Below are 21,548 nucleotides of genomic sequence, written 5' to 3'. Positions count from 1 at the left end.
AGTTGGCAAAATTATGTATGGGTTATAAGTGATAAAAAGTGATAAGGGAAAGAAGTGTAATGGAGGGAGGTAGGATAAACATTACCGGAGAATAAGAGTATTAAATAGTGAATAGATATTGACTTGTGTGAAATCAAGTAATTGGGAAGTATCTTGAGGAGAGTGCAGCGATGAAAGGTTACACCCTGAGCCTGCGTTTTAAAGAACGTCTCCGAAGAAATCTTAACCTAAAATTCCGTAGTGGAAGCTTAGGTGACGAGTTTAGCTAAAGACAGACTTAAAGAGGTTGACGAGTCTTAGAAAAAAGATTGTGAAAGATCAAAGATATATGTGACCGGTTGAGTGTGTTTATTTGTCTGTTTGTTTTATGTATTTATGTATTGATGATGATGTCATAGTTTAAAGAGATTGGTAAAAAAGGAGAAACATGAGTTTGGAGAATTTACGTGATTATTTGGATTTAAGTTGATGGTGTTTTTTAGCAAGATTAAAGTAAAAAACATTACTTAAAGGGATTGGAGCATGTGACGATTGGTGCATGCACATATTATATTATTTTTCTCGAAACATATTGTTTTTATAAAAACCTGTGACAAAAGCAAACCAGTATTGATAGTCAAGAGTAACGAGTCAAAAATGGAGGTTGTTACTCCACTTGTGCACCTCTGCAAGCAGTTGCTGAAACGTGCACCTAAGCTTAGACAGTATAGTGCGGAATGGGTTAAGGGAGCTGCAGATAAAATGTTTATGCCGTGGCCGCAAGGAGGATCACTATCGAAGTTAGTCCTGCAGCATATGACATGTTTGCATGCAGCATATTCAGGAAAAAAGCTAGACACGCGACTGGCGAGTTTAGAACTTTGGAAAATGTATCAGGAGGAAAGAGAAGAGCTGCCTCCTATAGAGTGGATCCTTAATATATGCAAAGAGGGGGATAAGGAGCCTTCTGCTCACCCCGCCCCGCTGGAAAAAGATGACAAAAATAAGAAAGACAATGGTTTGTACCCATTCAGGGAGCTTAAGACCGCAACAAGTATAGTAACCCAGCATATTAGTCACCTGTGCATAGCAGTGACGAGGGCTCAGAGAAAAATACTGAGAAAGATGCAATTCCTAAGGTCCCGAGGAACAAGGAGAGATGCGATAAGGAGAGAAGTGATCGAGCAAGCACATCTTTAGATATAGGAAGAGAAATAAAGAGATGGTTGGGAGAAAGAGATAAAGCTGATGAGTTATCACTTCTACAGAACAAATGGATGAGTGAACAGATTTTGCTCAAACTCGATGTTAAAGGCATTGAGGATGTAAGGCAAAGAGAAGATCAAGGTGGGCAGGATAAAAAAGATAGAGAAAGGGAGGAACGATCGAAAGAAGAAGAGACGAAAAGGAAAGAGAGACTAAGATGAGAGCAGTTATATCAAGATGAACAATTGAAGAACTAGGAAAAAGCAGAGGAACAGAGAAAACGAGATAATAGACAAAGGGCAATCGATGAAAGGGAGTGGTTAGAAAGAAAAAGAATATAAGAAGAAGAACAGAAGTTAAAAGATAAGAGAATGCAAAGACGAAGGGAGGAGGAGATACGGAGAGCAAATGAAAGAAGGGACATGAAGAAAAAAGAGGAAGCCAGGGTAAGGGAGGAAGCAAGAAAGCATAGAGAGTTTGAAGATGACATAGAACGAAAAAGAAGGCAAAGAGCATGTGATCTCGATCGCCTGGAGAAGAAGGTAAGGAAACCCGATCCTGTAGTAGCATGGGAGGACATAGAGGAGTTTTTCCCCGAGTATGAGGCATGACCTGGCCCATCCAGAATAAATCTAGAGGATGAGTTTGACTCTAAAAGCATTGGGAAAGCAATTGATAAAGTTTATCATGACATGAAAACCCAAAAGGAATTAAAAGGAAAGGGAAAAAATGATCGGCTTGAGAGTAGACAATTGTATGACACAGAGGGAGCCTCATGTAGCATGAGGCCCCCCCAAGGAATTGTCTTTAGATAGACTGACTCTACACAGAGAAGAGGATGCGAGAAGGTATACGAGTTGGGCACAGGAAATGTCAGACGAGGACAGAGACACCTTCCGTGGAGAAGAGGGGTGACGAGTATGGTCCTGAGGGTTGTTTTACAATGGAAAAGGAAGTAAGATGGTCCGTGGAGAAGAGGGGTGACGAGTATGGTCCTGAGGGTTGTTTTACAATGGAAAAGGAAGTAAGATGGTCAGATTTAAATGCACCTGTACCTAGGGCATCAGAACCATTGACATAGTTGGACCGACCTAAAGGGCAACTTCATGGTGAGAGGGGGGATGGCCACCATACGTAAGTAGATTAAGGTCGCTGCCAGCTAGAAGGCAGTGCAGAACTATTATTCCGGCCTTAAATAGACAGACAGTGGGAGGTGAGAGTGAGTTTGGGGTTTCACAGTTTCCCTTGCTAGAGAAAGGGGGAGCAATACCACAATATATACATTGGCCCCAGATGGATAAGGACAATTTGAGGTGTAAACTTCCGAGTTTAACTTCTGGTGCTGGGAAATGGATAAATGAATTAAAAAAGATGACTGGAGGAAATACCTTGGCTATAGGGGACATTAAGGGTCTCCTGATTGCCATCCTTGGAAAAAGAGCTGATGGCGTGTGGTCTAGAGCAGGATACGCTGGTGTTACTACGGTTAACACTGCTCATGATGGAGCACCGTTCAATAACTGCAGAGCTGCGGTCTGGAAAGCATTTAGAGTATTGTATCCAGACACATCTGATATAGGAGCTATAATGGCAAAAAAGATGAAGGAAGGGGAAGATCCACTTGCTTACATTCTGAATTTTCAAGAGCACTGGAGCCTGTAGGCATGAGAAGCTTGGGGAAAATCTATACCTGTTATATCATATATTATGCCAAGGGCTGTCAGACCCAGAACAAAAGCAGCTCAAGACGTTAGTGGGTATGGAGGCGAAACCGTGGTCGGAAATTCAGCTGACCATTGCACATTGTTGCAGACACTTGCAAGAGAAGAATCGCAAAAAGGATGAGGTCAGGAAAGGTAAAGAGGCAAAGTAAATCATCTAAGTACGCTATTGAAGGGGCAATGTTAACTAGTGAAGACAGGTCAAATTCACAGCAAGTAACAAACATACCGCAGGTGAATAACCACTGGCAGTTTGATCAGGGCAATATTGGATTTGCTCCAGGAGGAAGAGGAGGATTTAGAGGTAGAAATGTTCAATATAATCAAGGGAATTGGCAGAACAATCAGGGAAATTTTCAGAATAATCAGGGAAGGTTTCAAAACATGCAGAATGACAATCAAGACATGCAGGATGTGCAGAACAGGATATTTCTGCCTCCTATATGTTGGACATGTGGGATGACAGGGCATTTGGCTCGTATGTGCAGAGGTTAAGGGTTTGTGCAGAATGGTCAATTTTCAAGAGGGGGGGACTTCTAACCCACCTGCATATTCATAGCAAGTGGTGTTGGCTTTGCTCAGAATCAGACAGTGCAACAGGCACAAGCATTGAGAATGCAGCAATATTTACTAACGTAGCAAGAAGCATTCACCTATGCAGATACAGCAAAGTACAAGCACGGGGCAGTTAATGCCTCCTAGGGTAGGAGTGCCACTGTAGAAAGAGGGAATCCCCTCACAAGTACAGGAATTAGGCTGTATCCACAATAGGACAGCTCACTGGGAGACTTGATGTGTTCAATACTATTCGTGATGACAAATCCTCACGAGGAAACGAGGTTAGACATCTGTATAAGAGGTAAGAGTTTTTTCGTTTTTAGGAGAAATGGGTGCAACACGCTCGTGTATATAGGAGGAAACATTTTCAATGTCTGGCAATGCCATGAATACTCAAGGTTTCACAGGAGCTACAAGCAGAGTTCCTTTTACTGAAGACTTACCAGTCTCTATTGGAGAATGTGATATTTCGGTGCCACTGCTGTATTCAAGGCAGACACCTGTCAATATATTAGGTCGAGATTTAATGACTAAGTTGAACATGACAATCTCGTTTACTGATAAAGGAATAGTGTGTTCAACGGCAGGAATGCATTATTTAAATGTGAGTGAATTCATTATGGTATTTGCAGGAGAAATGAACATGAGAGTTATCCCGTTAGAACCTGAGGTTTTTCACTTTGGGGTACGCATCTTGTTGACATGGCTGCCAGGTTTGGTAGGCAGAACTATGAGAATACCTGATGAGTTTTTATTCAGGCCAAAGATACCTATGGATGAAGAGGAAGGGTGAATCTTTCCGCTTGAACTACAAGCAGCCATAGTGTGAGGAGGAATGGCTTTGCTTGATGGGAATGATCATTATGGCAGACAATGGTGTACAGTAATTGCCATTGAGGAAGGTTACAGATTGACTGACGTCACTGATGAGGATATATTTGGAGATCCTCTATCAGATGACAAGGTAATATTTGAAATGAGTATTACTTATTGGGTACGAACTATCAAACGAGAAGTTCCACAAAAAATGATGTAAGTGAAAAAGCGTCTTGAATATTTTGAGGAATATTTGGCAAAAGTGCCAACTTCTTTGTGGACTACAGACCCCTATGACGTACGCATACTAAAGGGGGTTGGGGAAGTGTAGATTAAATTGAAGCCAGGAGCAATTTTACCACACGCACGACAATATCCTATGTCTTGAAGGCATTTTTAAGATGATTTATGCCATGATAGATCAAGGCATCTTGGTGACGTCAGAGTCACTGTGTAATATGTCAGTGTACCCTATCAAAACATCTAATGAGGGGGTCATGGAGGCTAATTCAAGATTTACGCCTGATTAACCAGATTGTAGAGGCTGAGTTCCCTCTAGTTCCTAATCCTGCTACAATCTTATGTAACATACCTGTTGAAGCATGATATTTCACCGTGATTGATTTGAAAAATGCATTTTTCTCAATCCCCTTGCATAAAGACTTGCAGGATCGGACGTCATTTAGGTTCAGACTAAGTTAAAAAGTATGAGATTACCTCAAGGGTATTGTGATTCTCTGTCGATTTTCAATAGGGTCCTCCAGATAGATCTAAGCAATATTGATATGGAAAGTGTTGTCTTGCAATATGTAGACAATATTTTAGTTTGCAGCACTTCAGAGGAAGGATGCAGACGTGATTCTATTCAGTTAATGATTACACTCGCTGGCAAAGGGTATAAGGTTGACAAAGAAAAGTTACAGTATTGTCAACAGGAAGTGTTGTACATAGGACAGCTGATTTCACATGAAGGAAAAAAGGTTAGTCCTGAGAGAGCTGAGGCCGTTCTGAAAACCACAAAGCCACACATGATAAAGCACATGCAAAGATTTTTGGGATTGTGTAACTATGTCAGAGCATGGGTCTTTGATTACAGTTCATACACGAGGCCTTTATTACAAGCTCTAAATAAAGCACATGCTACACAAGAGAAAATCATCTGGACTGAGGGAATGGAGGAAAGGTTGGATGAATTAAAAAAGGCAATTTGTACAGCTCCAGTTTTAGGGATTCCTAATTATGCTGAGGAATTCTTTTTATTCTCGCATACGGGTGGTACCGTTATGACGGCAGTCCTCACACAGAGAACCATATTGGGGTACAAACCCCTTGCATATTACAGTGGGATTCTGGACCCAGTTATAAGGGGTAATTTCCTGTGCAACCATTTTTGGCAGCCGCCGCATTCGCCATTGAGAAGGCTGCAAGTATAGTGATGGGATGCTCTATGACGTTGTTTGTTGAGCATGCATTATTCGCCATCTTGGAGAAACCAAAGCGGACATTAGGGGTCATTATGAGGTTGGAGGTAAGGGATTACCGGCACCGGTAAGGGTGCTGATGCCGGTAATCTCTTACCTCCGTATTCCGAGTTCCCTTTGCGGGTCCTTCCTTACTGCCTGCTTTTAGCAGGAGTTAAGTACGGGACCTGCAAAGGTACCTCAGAGGTAATTACGGTACCGTAATTTACGGTGCCGTAATTACCTCCTTCCCCATTCCCATTGAGCCCCATGGGGCAGAAATGGGAATGGGGAAGGGCAAAAGGTGAATGGGGAATTACCGGTCCCTCCAACCCTGGAATGGACCAGTAATTACTCCATTCACCATGCCTGATTTGGGACGGTTTCGGAGGCAACCATGGAGCTAATTACTCCATGGTTAGCTCCAAACCCGGAATGAGGCCCATTGGCCCTCATTACGATACTGGCGCTAAACCATGGCGCTATTAGCACCATGGTTGGTGCCGGTATCGTAACGAGTCCGCCAATGCTCAATGGGAAATTACCACCCCATTCCAAAGTTGGCGGGGCGGTAATTCCCCATGGAACATTGGCCCTTCCCCATTCCCATTTTTGCCCCATAGGGTTCAATGGGACTGGGGAAGGCGCCAAGTACGGTACCGCAAATTGCAGTACCGTACTTAGCACCAAGGTCCCTTTGCGGGTCCCTACTTTAACGGCTGGTCTAGACTAGCCATTCAGGTCGGGTCCCGCAAAGGGACCTCGTAGTAAGGTGCTAAGTGTTTAACGGCACTGCAGCCTTTTACGGCTCCGTTAAACACTTAGCGCCAGGGTCCTAATGAGGGCCATTGACTTCTCAAAGGGCTTCTGCCTATTAGGTAGCCATATCAAATCCAGCTATCAAAATAGTCAGATGCAAAATAGTGAATCCTGACAGGTTTGTAGCTGAACAATTGGCAGAGGTTGAGCATGTGCATGACTGTTCAAACTATGAAGAGTTCTATGATGAAATCCCTAGGGTAGAGAAAAATGCTTTAGCAGGTGGAGAAATTGTTTTTATTGACGGTTCTTTAAGGATCGATCAAAATAATGGGCAGAGATATACAGGTGCCGCCGTGGTAAAACACACAGCTAATGGGGAGTTCCAAATAATGATAAATTCACGACTCCCGCCTCACTATTCAGCACAGGCTGCAGAATTAGTGGCACTGATAGTCGCGCTCGAGAATCATGCAGACCAGGTGACCAGTGACTCCGCCTATGTGACGTCAACAGTGCACGCAGGATTAGCACATTGGAAAAGGAGGGGCTACCTCTGAGCGGATGGTACTCCAGTGCAGCATGCCGCTTTACTGGATAGGATTATTAAGGGACTACAACTCACAGTAGCCATCACAGTCGTTAAATGCGAAGCTCACACTAAAAAGACATACTTTATCTCACATGGAAATCAGGCGGCAGACGATGAAGCCAAACTTGCTACATGTTTAGAAGATATTACATCTTTTGATACGCCTAATGTAAATGAAAAAATGGTGGTGATAATTAGTGTGTCCGACCCTTATAGTAATCTTTCGAAGACACAATTGATAGAGGTTCAGGGAGAAGCACCTTAAGATGAGAAGGATCTGTGGACGCGAAGGGGGTGTTCTTTAAACCCCTCTGAAGAATTGTGGCGACAAGACAGCACTGGTAAAATGGTAATGCCTGTAGCCTTGTTAAGGGTGGCTTGGAACAGCTACACTACCCTGCACACACAACTAGGGAAAACCGTGCTGAAACTATTGCAGAGGATTGGTTTGTACCAAATATGTTAGAGCACGTTGCATTCTATGTAGTCAATTGCATCGTGTGTGAAAAATTCACCGCTGGGCATACACTGTGCACAGTTAGAGGAGTTATCCCGAGACCTAATGGCCCCTTTCAGCATTTGCATATCGACTATGTCGACTATGGAGATATGCTGCAAGTATGTAATGGATATAGATACATGATTGTAGTAGTCTGTACCTTTTCACGATGCATTGAAGCTGGTCCATGTACACATCCAGAATCTACCTGTGCAGCAAAATTCTTAGTGCAAGAAGTAGTTCCTAGATGGGGAATGTTTGAAGTATTAAGATCAGACGAATCAATCTTTTGAGCAGATTGGCTTGTTACTTGATATAAAGCACAAGTTTTCTTCGGCTTATCATCCGCAAGGAAATTGGATCTGTGAGAGGCTCAACAGCTTGCTTAAAGAAAGAATAGCCGAGTTAAAGCTTACTTTGAAGAAAGGGTGGTTGCATTGCCTACCACTGGCATTATATGCATTGAGGAACCAACCAGGTTTGGACCACCATCTCACCTTCCATGAGATAGTGACAGGGAGATGAATGAGGACACCCCTCACGCCTCCATTTAGAGTTAGAAGTGATGCCTTGCCAACTTCAGAATTGCTGGGAACAGAGTTTCATGTTTATCTTACGTCTATGACCTCAAGTATCTCTGTCATTTTAGGACAGCTACGGTGAAGAGGTTGTGGGGCAGCACAGAACACAGAAGGAGATGCTTCAATAAATAGAATTAAAGAACTCTGTGTTCCTAAAGTGTTTACGAGAGATGCTATCCTAATTCACAATCATATGAGGAAAACGTGGGACGAGCCCCGCTTCAACAGTCCTTTTATCGTAGAAGATATTACGCCATCTGCAGTCAGAGTGCAGGGCAGACTCGCTTGGACTTTTCTAGGTGACATAAAGATTTATGCTGGATAGACCCCATTACCCCCGCATCTTTCGGAAGCAATCATCAGGGAAGAACCTCAGCAAATGCAGACAAGGGGCCTCATTACGACCCAGGCGGAGGACCATGGTGCTATTAGCACCATGGTCCATGCCGGTAAGTTACTGACTCCGCCATGGAGAAAGGGGGATTTACCACCCCATTACAAGGTTGGCAGGGCGGTAATTCCCCCTTCCTCCATGGCCCTTCCCCATTCCCAATTTTGCCCCATAGGGCTCAATGGGAATGGGGAAGGCGCCAAGTACGGTGCCGCAAATTGCGGCACCGTACTTAGCACCAAGGTCCCTTTGCGGGTCCCTACTTTAACGGCTGGTAAAACCAGCCGTTAAGGTCGGGTCCCGCAAAGGGACCTCGTAATTAGGCGCTAATAGGTTAACGGCGCCGCAGCCTTTTACGGCGCCGTTAACCCATTAGCGCCTGGGCCGTAATGAGGCCCAAGGTCTATGACGAGGAAGCAGTACGCAGAGGCTGTGTAAAGACAAGAGTTCATTGGACTGTGGCTTGATTTGAACACTCTTTTCAGTCAGTTAGAGGAGAGTTAAGGGAGGATATCTGGTCTAAAAGCCACATGAGTTTGTAACATTGGACTGAGACATGCTTAAGCCTTGATAAAAAGAAAATATGCCAAATCTTGATTTTGTTTTCGACAATTGGAAGAGTGCACAATACCCTGATTCATTCTTCACTGAGTTCCTGTATGGATTTGCTCATGGTGGTGCCCAATGACAACATTTAATGGATCGTATTTGAAGTTTTTCTATTTGTACTGTGTACATATCCTGCAATTGTGGGGAGAACTACTAGCATTCACATTTTCCTGCAAGATCATAAGATTGGTCCGATCGTGAGGAGATTGCTCGCTGCAATTATTGAGCAAATTCTACAGCTTCCTGAATTTAGTGGGAAAAGTACAAATGCCCCCCCTATCAGCTGACAATGCACAGAGACTGGTCAGTTTGGTGTTCTATTACCTGGTTGAAGAGTGTCCACAGCTTGTTGGAAGACACACTGATGTGCGTACATTCCTAAGGGATCCGAGAAATAATGCAGCATTAAATGAGATTCTGAGAGACATCATATGTCAAGTAAATGCCTATTCTGCGAGAACTCTGAGATCTGAATGAGATTTTTTTCTTCGAGGGACAGATCGAGGAATTGCTGGCTAAAAAAGAACCATTGTTTCATGCTGAAAGAAAATCATCATGTCGTCTAGCAAAAGGCCGATTCGAGGAGTTCACTGGGAATATGTGTTTAACATTCAGTAAGCAGTCAGTTGACAAGTAAGGGTGTCAAGTGAGATCAGCAGTTTCTGAAGCAGTACATCATTGTGTTACATTAAAGTTTATTTTTCCTTCCTTAGGCAATAAATTGGGAAGTATTAGTAGCAATATAATCATGCCAGATGCAAAATAATCGATGTTGTACACTGACATACCTCTGTGTTATTTATGCTTGCATTCTGTTCATAATACTATTGCTTTTACTTACTGTGCGTACGTCCTATTACATAGATTTGCAAGGAGCAAAACTTCATGAGAATCTTCCTAAACAGAAGGAGGGTACAAACGTAGGAACTACTAGGCAAGCCAGACCCTATGTAGTCATCCCTGTTCCAAAGAATGATGAGAAATCACTTAAGCCTGAGTTAAATGTTACGCATGGTCAGATAAATGCGAAAAGTGTCTTAGAGATTATTTTTGGACACCAGAGACAGGCTTTATCAGGTAGACAAAGGAAATGGATGTTGAAAGATGAACCTACTCAGTTAATGCATGCAAACACACCTAGAATTAATCATAGCAGATCACAAGAAAAGAACAAGGTCTAAAAGAGATAGCGGGGTTGATGACTTTGAACTAAATGACTATCTGGAAAGTACAGCACATTTGGGTAACAACATATGGTATCAACATATGAGGGAAGTAGGAAGAAGAACCTCAAAGGAGGAATGCTTTGTATGTGCACTCCTGCCTTATAGTATGGGGAAGTCTAAAATCTTCATAGCTATTGAAATAGATGTCCAGACAGCACATTGTTTTTTGCACAATGCACTTTGCAGAACCAGAGGCCAGTTCATGGGTCGAGATGCCTATCTCAAATGGGCAACTGAATGGACAGATCCAGATGAAGATTACTATATCCAAGATACAAAGACAAGAAACATAGCCCATACTAAGAATCATGTGATCAGATACGAGAAGCCTGGAGTGAAAGGAGCTAGAATCAGATGCGAAGTAAACAGGAAACTGGCGAGTTCAGAAAAATCTGCAGAAGAAATTCGTAGATGGAAGAACAGAGGTGAAATGCAGATCTGGGGATCAGTGTTATCACCAGATGGATGGGAAGAAGGAGTAGTGATCTGCAGAGCCTGGGTTGTCATTGGTTGTTATAAACCTGCCATTGACATTGTACAGAATGGCTGCAAGCCATTATGGCCAAAACGTTTTAAGCTACTGACTTGGGTCAAAGACAGGGGAGGACCCTTGCAGATAGTGCCCTTGGAGAGTGTGAAACTATGCTTCAGGAATAATGGCACAAGAAAGGTTGGGGTGAATCAGAACTGTGGTCAAATCTTTGATGTATCAGGAATGATAGATGGAACAGCAGTAATCATTGATCACTATTGGGCTTGTGGATCCAGGGCATACATGAAGCTAACCAAGGATTGAGGAGGACGATGCTCATTAGTGAATGTTCATGTTCCAGCATTGGTGATTCCGAAAAGTGACTTACACATTTGACAGTTTTCCAAAAGCAGATGCTCACCTGAGAAAGAAGAGATCTGTGGAGTGGAGCTGATGAGAAGAATGAAAAGAGATAATTATTTCCCAGCAAAATCTATAGGAGCTTTTGATGCTATTCCCTATTAGCACAGACTATTTAGCCAGACTGCATCAGTGTTTTGTTGATCTTCATGCCCAGTGTCCAGGTTGGAGCAAATACCAAATAGCTGCAGATTACCAGATGGGAATTGCTACAGGCAATTAAGACTACCATAAAGGGATTCAATGCAACCAGAGAAGAATTGAGAGCTATACGATTGATGACTCTTCAGAATAGATATGTCCTGTCCATGATCACAGCTATGGATGGAGGTGTTTGTGCAAAAATCAGAGAATCATGTTGCACATTCATACCCTCTCATAATGACGAGAATAGAAACTTGACAGAGGCCATAGTTATGCTGACAAAACTCCATGGCCAGATGATTGATGAAGTAGAAGATATCATTGATGACAGTTGGTTTGGATCACTCTTCTCTTGGGTTCCACAATGGATGTCAGACATTTTCAAGTTCCTTGGAGCCCTGATACTAATGATATTGCTTGGATTTTGTGTGATCAAGATAATAATCTCCCAATGCAAGAAAACAGCCAAGAAAGCCATAGGGATGAAAATCATGATTGATGTCAAACCGGGATGGAAAGCCAAAGAATTGACAGATGAAGAGATCAGAGACTTTGTGAAGTCCAGTACCCATGCACCTCAAGGAACAAAGTTCCTGTATCCAAAGAATCATAAGAAGTATGTGGGAAGATGGATCTACTGCAGTCCAAATGGGGAGTGCAGCCTCATGACATGGAACAAGGATGAGTATGTTAAATCAGCAGGATGCCTGAAGGGAGTCATACAAATATGGATCCCAAAGAAGCTCTTCTTCAGGCCAGGATGTCTGGATGTGAAGGATGATGAGAGAGTGGTCAATGAATCGCCCAGAGGGGGGAGTGTAGAGGAGAAGCCAAGTACCCCCAACTCAACAACCTCACCTTTATTACCTATATGTTGGGGACCCGGATTTGAAAACCGTGCGGTACCAGTGAAGATACCGATACCTAGGAGAATCCTGGAGGCAAGGTTGAGAAAACCATACCTGCATACAAAAAAATATGATGACCATTTGAATGAAATCCCGGAAGAAGCAGAACAAATGAATGGCCTCGTTGAATGGTGACATCATACAGACCTAGAAGAGATGCAGAGACTAGGGAATACAGATATTCTATAAGGCATCAAGAAAGTTTCAAGGATAAGTGACATCTTGGGATCAAGGTGAAGAAGTTTATGCCATAAAATGGATGAAGAAATCAAGTCAGTTTACACGTGTACAGATGCAAAAGAAACACAAGCAGAAAAAGTATTCTTGAGGCTAGCTTTATAGTGAATAGATTGCGGCATGTGCCAATATGTACATATATACATTTAAGAAAAAAGGATGGATGTTTCCACTGTGTGTTATAGCTGAATTAAACTAAAAATGGAAGGCCTCATTCTCAGTGTGGCGCAGTAAGAAAACACATGAATTAAAAGTGAATCTCGAAAAGACGAGGCTGAATGAGCCATGAAGTCAAGCCAAGAAGCAAAAGTCTTACCAGGTTGGAGTGAGCTAACATTGGATACAGAATCGGGTGAAAGAACAGCTCCTGTTCAGAAGACATGAACAAAACACAGAAGACGTCAGAGGTCTATTAAAAGTAGTATTTTAAAGACAGTAAAAGCTCAAAATCATGGTCTTCAGTCATGTGGAAGGATGTAGTTGGATGAGCAAGATGCTCACACCTACGCATGAGGGAAAAGCGTGCCTTCACTCCCATGATTCTCTACAGTACAGAACAAACTCAAGTTTGAGCTTCAAAGCCTAATTGACTACACTGACAATTGAGGTGATGATAGATTGATATGTTAATTGGTGAGAAGCTGGGACTAAGACAAGCTCACCAGCACCTGGAGGTCCAATCTGCGTGCCGCTAGATGTAGGTGGAAAAGTACTGATGAAGGTTAAAGTGCCAATCAATTGTAGGGGACCACGTAATTAAGAGTCCTATAGTTTGTGTAGCCAATGGGACGTTGTGTATTTAGTGATGTTCATAGTGCCCATTTTGAAGGCAGGGCTTAGTTTCCCCACCTGATGTTAAGAAACCTATCACTTTCACTTATTATCCCATACCAGTATGGATAGTTTACTTAGATGTCCACTCAGAGCCTATCATAGTTGTTAAAATGTTTTGTAGTTTGCCACGTAGGATGACGTTAGTAAGACGCAGGTTAAACGTCACCTATGATGATTTCTTACTATAAGAATGGAATTTTTTTATGAACTGCTTTGAGTAAGAGGATCAAGCAAATTCGTTGATGTTCGTTACGCTCCCTGTTTTAGACAATTGAAAATAAAACAGTTATCCTTTTTACCAACTGAGTCATTTTTTTATTATTGTTGTTGAGTAACTTCTGCATCCCCATCCATCTCTAGGGTAATTGCTACTCATCTTAAAGGGCTGTGGTTATTCAGTTCGCTTAATACCCAGAGGTTTCTAAGTGCGGACCCGGGGATCAACCCTGTGTTGCTCCGTGTCGTCTTGCTTCGAGGCGAGACCTTTGTGGCGGAGCTATCCTCCCAAGACAATCCTCCCACCCTCTGCTGTCCCATTGGACCCCTGCTTTCTTCTTTTCCCCTTTTCAGTAGTGGGAACAACTACTCTCGGTGTCCCCTGCTTACCCACCAAACAAGCCCCTTATGAAAGTGTTCCTGGGCCATCCAGTGAACTGTCCAGCTCAACCTTAGGGGTATCCCTTTGAACCACTGCCGTCTTGAGTGCAACCCCAAGACTTAGGAGATTGCTTGCTTGTGGCCCCATGCATTCTTCCACCAATTTTCGCAGGCCTAGCTCCCCTGGGTCCTGAATTAGGAGAGTGCGTAAGGCTGCCCATGTCTGTGATTCCTGCACCACTACCTGTTGGTGACGGTTGCTGTAGAGGCTTTGTTGTTCTGCTTTCCTGTCCCCTGAAGCCTGCTGCACCGGAAATTTCTTCATACCTTCTTCGGAAGCTGAGAAAAGGCAACTCTACCATCACAGACAAACATTCTCCCCCGCAGCAACTGAGAGGCGAACACCGCAAAACTACAGAGTTCAAACCTACTAGCGACCTCGACTAAACCGGCAAAATTTGGTCTGGTCTGGACTGTGCTGTGCCATGGGTCCGAGAGTACTTGCATCACTTACCGGTGGCCCCCTCGCACACCCAATCCCTTTTACTCATGAGTATCCCATAAAAGGTATTGAAACTTGGCTGGGTTAGCCTGCGCTCCCTGGCTATTCTCACCATTTGAAAACTGCTTTGCTGCCGAGGGCAGGGCCTACCCGAATAGTAGGAACCAATTCTTCATTGCCTCAAGCCCCTTCCTAACTTTCTTCAGGCCTCCCAAGAAGACCCGCTTTTTGCTTCAGCTGCGCGATCTTGCTTTCTTATGCATAACTGTACTGTTGAGCACAAGGCTCCACTCTTCTTAGGGTTGAACTTGAAAGTTAGGGAGCGAACTCTGAAGAATTGCCTAATTCTATAACTGTGTTAACTCAACCCTCTCTTTACAGGTTGTGGCTAGATTTTAATACTGGGGTGCATTAGGAAACGTAATGTATATATATTGTATAGTATAAGGATTTTGTGTGATAACTGTTTTCGCACTACTAAAGTTACTTGTGTCTATTGGTCCGGCTGACAATAAATGTATAGATATTTTTGATATATACTTGTCTAAGAGTAACTTGTGGTTCTTTGCTGTGTGTGGTCATTGTGGGCCTCCAATCCCTCTCACCCCTCCTGAGACTTAATCTTGACCACCTGCCAAGCTACCTAGATTGGTCTGGCTTGTCCAGGAGGTTCCCCTTTTTCACTAAACCGAGTGTGGCCTCCTAAACTTCTGTCCACCAGGCCAGAGTTAAGAAATCCATTTTAACAGTCTGGTCAAGGGAGTTGCGGTGTGCATGATTCGGTAATGTCCAATGGAAGACCCAAACGAGGGACAATGAAGACTTCTGTGGGGCATACCACCTCAGGACACCTCACGAGATTGAAGAAGGAGTGCTGCAATGGGTGTCATCATGGCCAGGCAGCGACAGGTGATCTTACAGCGGCAAACACAGGCGGAAGCCCAGTAAAGCTTCCCTTGGTGTGAGAGGGCTGAAAATGCAGGTACAGGCGATTTGTACCACAAGAGGACAATCTGCAAAGTTCCAAGGCTCTGATCAGAATGACGGCAGCTGCAGCAAGGAAGCCCAAGAGGGAGCTGGTCAGTCAACCTGGTGATCCAGGGCCACTTTCAAAGGTTAAGCTGGCATGGATCCTCGAGCAGGGGTCAACACTGGTTGTTCCCACCGGTCCACGGGTTGAAGCACCAACAAAGGCTTTCTTGAGATCATGAGAGGGGAACAGGGCTTCACTGGTGCAACAATGGAGTTGATGCTGGTCAGCTACAGGGGGTGTGTTCCGGTCATCAGTGAGCTGCTATTCTTCATAGAAGTCTTGGTTTCAGCGATGATCTGCCGAATAGTTGCAGAAGTCCTCTTTTTATCCAAGACCGTGGCTGGGACAAAAGCCCAAGCCCACCAACAGTGAGGATCTGCACCATTCACACAGCTGGTGGCTATCCAATCATGTGCAATCAATATGTCCAAAGAACAAGCAAAAAACATTGTGGCACGACCATTTTAGGGTGCTAGCCACTTTCAGTAGCCATTTGCTGTAAATACAAAAATGCACAGGTACAATAACACAAAAACGATACAAATATCACAGCTGCCACCAGCTTGTTTTAGGCACACTGTAAAAGCAACCAAAAATCCATTATAAGGAAAGCCACAAGGATACCAAGTATCCTAACTGCACTTCACTTTAAGGGGATGTGTGCAAGTGTAACAATATAATAATACAAAAGAGAGAAATAGGGCTTCATTACAGGGTCCCCGATCTGAAAAAACATGACGGTAAATTGCTGGTAATACCTGCACCAGCATTTTTTCTGGACCCGGCAAACACAAGTTTGCCAGTGGGGGCAGGCCTGACCTGCTGGTAAATTAGGTCCCAACCAGAGGTTAAATGCCAGAATCACCGGCACTGGTACTACCGGGGTCAGTAATTCCAGCAATCCCATCCCATGGAATCCTACTGGATGTAGTCCCCTGTAATACTGGGATATCGGGAGGCGGAAACAGTACAGCAGTTTTGCCGGTATCCCACCGGTAATTATGGTGGGATACTGGCAAAACTGTAATGATGGCCATAGTCTCTCAGTACTGACAGTCTTAGGGACTAGCTAGTTTCCCCATAAGAATGAGCAAAACAGGCAAGGGGAGTAAAGCAAAGGTTTTTACTGACCTCCAAAGTCAGGACAGGGTTCAAAATAAAGCAAAAAGAAAGTGTGTCCCATAGAAATCTATGTAGGGAAAGATGCAAAAAGTAAATCATTCTCCGGACACCGGCCATGCCTGATGGGAGTTGTGGCCCAAAACCTAAGTAGAGCCAATTCAAAATGTTCCACCCATCACCTTTTTGGTTGTAGTTTGTATGCGAGAGAGGGTATGCCCAGATGTGGGTCCCTTGCTCACTGCACAATAGGGAACCAAGCTGTACCTCACTGAGGAAGCCCAACAAAGCCGAAACATGTATGGCGTTGCTTTTTGTTTCTGTGCGGGGGGGACATGGCCTAGCAGTTAGGGCGTAGATGGGCCAAAAACTTGGTGGTGTGGAAGGTTGCCCTGAGCACTGCCAAAGGTTCAGAGTAATTCAAACGAAACCAGAACCATATATTGCTACACAGTGAGCTCAAATGCATTCCTAAGGGAACCGATGTCGCACTTGCAGTTTGCTATTTGACGTATTTACCTTCGCCAAGATGGCGGACATGTGAACTTAATATTTCTTTATCTTTTATCAAGTTGATCAGTATACTGGTTTGTGATAAACCTAAGGTAATACACCCAAGGAGGATTCCAGCTAGCTTAGGCTCCGACAATACAAGGCAAAATTACCATATAAAGGGTTAACCAGGCTGTCAGAGGAGAAAGTCTAATTGACAAAGCAGATAGCCAATCAGAGTCTCGCTTCTGTTTTCAGCTGTGAGTTTCTCTCAACAAATCATTGTTTTGTTTATGTATTGCAGTTGCTAGGATACTGAGCCGGAGGAGTTGAAGAATGACAGTTACAAATGGGCGTACTGAACAGCTGAGAGGAGGAAGAAATTAATGTTTTGAAAACGAATCCTGTTGCGCCGTTGCGCTGAAAATCCAATTATATCCTGTCCGCTATAGCGATCGTCTAAATCGCTACTTGTTTACATGAAGTTCAGAACACTGGGTCTGCCTGGCTCATAAGGCTGGCTGGAGACGGAGGAACGAAAGAGCACGCCAGTGAGCTTTCCAAAACGCCCGACCGGCGTTTCAAACTGTTAAAAGGTAAGAGGTGCAGTGCGTAGCTCGAGTCTCCTGACCGCGAAGCTGTCCAAGGAGGGGCAGAGCTTAATCCTGACCGCTACGAAATACAGATCTGAGGGAGGAGAGTCGAGACGAGTCGCAGCCTCGGAGAGAGCAGTTAGTCGGCCTAAGGCAGGAGGGAGGATACGAGGAACAACATTGTGAAAGTAGGTGAAGGTGCGTGGGAGTGAGAGAGTCTGAGGAGAAGCGTAAGAAGAGACAAACACAGCGTCACATTTTTTTTATGCAAGTGTTGAAGGGAAAGAGACTTTTGAAGAGGAAGTGATAGTAAGACGCTTTGAAAGTGAAAGGAAGAAAATAAACACTGTAAACTGTGAAGGCAGGAATTAAGCTACAATTAAGAAAGTCATAAGGAGTCAGACATACATATAGAAGTAGGAAGATAAAAGCAAGTGAAGAAAGAATACAATCAACAGATGAGAGAGAAGGACATGACAGAGAACAGAGAACAAGTTACAAATATAGAAAGGCAGAGACTTGAGTCTGTGTAATTGTTGAATCACAGCGAAAAGAAGAGAACAAACCTAATGAACAGTTGTTTTAAAAGTGGTCTGAATAGATATAAAGAATAGTTTCTAATTAGTACTTCTAAAAGAAAGTGGAAAGGTTTACGGTTCAGAGACTTACCTGAAAGCAAGATGTTTGTCTTCCTTGAGGTCTTCCTCATATCAAGAGTGTCCAGGAGTCAAGACCTGTATCCTTTTTTCTAAGAGGAAGAAAAAATATAAAGTTAATTTTTAGTAAAAGTTGTTTCGATAACAAAGTTAACACCTACTCACAGTCTCAGTGTTCTTCTTTGTGAAACTTGCAGAGGGCAGTTCTTACCATTTCTGGTTAATAAGGGAAAAAGAGTAATTCAAAACCTTCCACCCATCACTTGTTTGGTTGTAGTTTGTCTCCATATTTGAGAGAGGGTATGCCCAGACGTGGGTACCTTGCTCGCTGTGTCATAGTGAACCAAGCTGCACCTGACTGAGGAGGCCCAACAAGGCCGAAACATGTCTGGGGTTGCTTGTGTTTCTGTGCAGATGGGACCTGTCCTAGCAGTACTGGCTGGGCTGCTACTATTGGTGGCAGTAACTGACTGATTTGCATATGGCTGGACCCATTTTTCAATGGAGAAGATGGCTAAAAAAACAGTAGTGTTGAAGGTTTCCCAGAGCACTGCCAGTGGTTCAGATTAATTCAAAACCTTCCACCCATCACTTTTCTGGTTGGAGCCAATGGTTGCAGACTCCTGATTACTATATACCGAAATGAGTAGGATAAGGAAAAAATTCTATTTCTGAATTGAAATATACTGCAGATATGGCAGCAAGAGGAGGGTATACCCTTTTTTCGGCAGTGGCCTAGGCATATGCCTGTAGCTATATACAGAAACCTGTACATAGTTGCTAAATGAGAAGCAACTCTGGCAGATTGGACTTATAGTTTGGAGCTGTACCCCAAAGTGGTGTCCCACACTGCACTCATGACTCATGAGCAGATGCCAAGAGTCTGTGATTTATGCCATGACGATGAAGCATGTTTCTGCCGCAGGGGGAGTCCACCTTTTCCCTTCAATAGGTTTTAACCTACAACACCCATCAGCCCAGTAAGCACAGTCAGTGCTGAGGGATCATGGGAGTTGTAGTTCATAACATCTGGATGGTGTGCATGTTATGTTATGTCTGTTTATGTTATGCTGTTATGATTTGTACCACTCACTGCCGCCATTTTCATGGTCTCCAGGTGCCCAGGCGGATCTGAAAAGGAAAGGGGGTTGGGATGGGTTAGTTAGTGGGATTGGGGCGGATAAGCACAAGAGAGCTTTGATGTGCTGTTGGTGGCTTCAGTTTGGAAAAAACGGTCACTGGATGTTTTTAGTAGATCAACGTGGTGTGGTGTTTGGTGTGTGGTTGTATGTTGGAGTTTTATGTGAGTCTTGGGTGTTGTGGAGAGTCAGTAGAGTGTTTGTAGTATGCATTGTTTTTGTGGCAAAGGTATGTGTGTGGAATTCGACCATCCGAATGGTGGGTGTGTGCTCGTCTGGGCTTTTTTTAATGTTTAATTGAATGGAATGATGGTAGTCCCACCTCATTGGAATATGTGGGGCTAATCCACACACATTTTCCTATGCTAACACCACGACAAATGTACAGACCTGTGTACTCTGTGTGGACACAGCCTACAGACACAGTCTGCCCTGTCATATTTAGTTGCAATGTGACAGCCAGGAGTACACCATGTCCTATCCAGGAAGTAGGAAGACCAAGCTTCTCCCTGCCATGGCCAGCCTGATCAACTAACAAAGGTTCCAGGGATCCACCCTGCTCTTTTGTTGGGCCATGCAGCTGGTGGCAGCAAGTATTATACTAATAGAGTGTACTTCAAGCAGGCCCACATGAGCCTGGCCACAGAGGTTAGCAAAGGAGACGGGAAACCCCAACAAACTTTCATATGTAACTGTGTCAGCCTGAAGCCAGCTCCTACCCTCAGTCTCATTGACAGTGAGCTGTCATGTCTGGGACTACATGTTAACAGTAAGCGTCCCCAGTATGGGGACCCCATTCATCAGGTACAAGAATGTGGTTGCAGGAGCCAGAGAGTCTGGTCACACCACAGTTTCAAGGGAGACCTATTGCTTTAAACAGGAACCACAGAGAGATCCATTAACCAGAGAGACTCTTTGATCAACAACAGACAGGAAGATGGGTGGGACTAAGTATCACATGGTTTCACTACTCTACATTTCCTGTTGCAAAGCACTCTGGTTAGGACCTCATGCATACAGGAGATTTTGATGGGGACCCCAGGATAGGTTCATTAAGGTGGGCTTAGCGTACATCAACCACTATGGCCCACTTGACTTTAAAAGAGGGCTGAGCCCCACTTTTGGCTGATCATCTGAAGACTTCACTTAAAGTGATAGAAAAGAACTCAATCTTCGACCCTGGCTTAAGGTACAGTCTGCCTTACATCTTCCCCCACTGAAGGAAGGCCGGGATTTCAAAAGAGGGAAGCAATATCCCTCCATTAAACATATCCCAGGGAACAGAGGGAGACCTCAGAGCACCCTCCGGCCGCCCCATAACCAGTACCCAGCCAGCACACAGCGTGCCCTGCAGGGCTCTGCAGCAGGCTTCCTAGGTGGGATGCGCCAGAAGGTCTCTGAACCTACAACAAAGGACAAGGCAGCTGCCTGCAACACAGTCCTCTGATTTGGGCTGTCTGACCTTAAAGGACGACACAAGCCCATTGAAGAAGCTTGGAGAAGTGCCGACAAGCATCTACCAACGTCTGCCTTAAAGAGTTTCTCAAACTGTAACTGACTGCAACGCTGACCGTTGTCAAGCTGCAGTCACTTCCGAGGCATCCGAGACATCTCAACCAGTGCTTCAGAACCACCGACCAGCACTGAGACAATGGTTCCTGACCCAGAGCCGCCATGTAGGCCAACCTGCAACTGTTCATCCAGCTTAGTTCGCTGTACCGTCTTGCCGCCTGATACCCTCAGCTGACTCCTGTCAAGAACTCTGTGACGGAAGGCTGCAAAGCGCCCTGAAGCCGACTCAAAACTGTTGAGCACCAAAAACATCTACAGCACAGGGTACATTGTGGTGCTGTCCCCTTGGTCCTTCTCCGAAGACCCCTAGATACATTTAAGACCCATTGCGCTGAAGATAAGTAAACTTAAACTGTTGTGGTTGTTAACCATACCGATTTCCCTCCTGTCAGTATCCAGAGTGCATCCCTTTTCCTTCTTTGAAACTGTCCTC

At 44.1% G+C, this 21,548-nt stretch overlaps 1 long non-coding RNA gene across 2 annotated transcripts in view; it reads right to left on the bottom strand.

Moving 5' to 3' along the window:
* Positions 1 to 21,548, bottom strand: part of LOC138569161 (uncharacterized) — a 371,203-nt gene that overhangs the window by 201,134 nt on the left and 148,521 nt on the right. For both annotated transcript variants that reach the window (XR_011303159.1, XR_011303158.1), the window contains exon 2: positions 18,418 to 18,496. This is a non-coding gene — a long non-coding RNA (uncharacterized lncRNA). The remainder of the gene's footprint in view (positions 1 to 18,417; positions 18,497 to 21,548) is intronic.

This window comes from Ambystoma mexicanum, chromosome 2q (genome assembly GCF_040938575.1).
Source record: "Ambystoma mexicanum isolate Mex_15411 chromosome 2q, UKY_AmexF1_1, whole genome shotgun sequence".
Classification (NCBI taxonomy): Eukaryota; Metazoa; Chordata; class Amphibia; order Caudata; family Ambystomatidae; genus Ambystoma; species Ambystoma mexicanum.
Note: the sequence above shows the minus strand (reverse complement) of the source record. Positions and strands in the feature narration are given on the sequence as shown.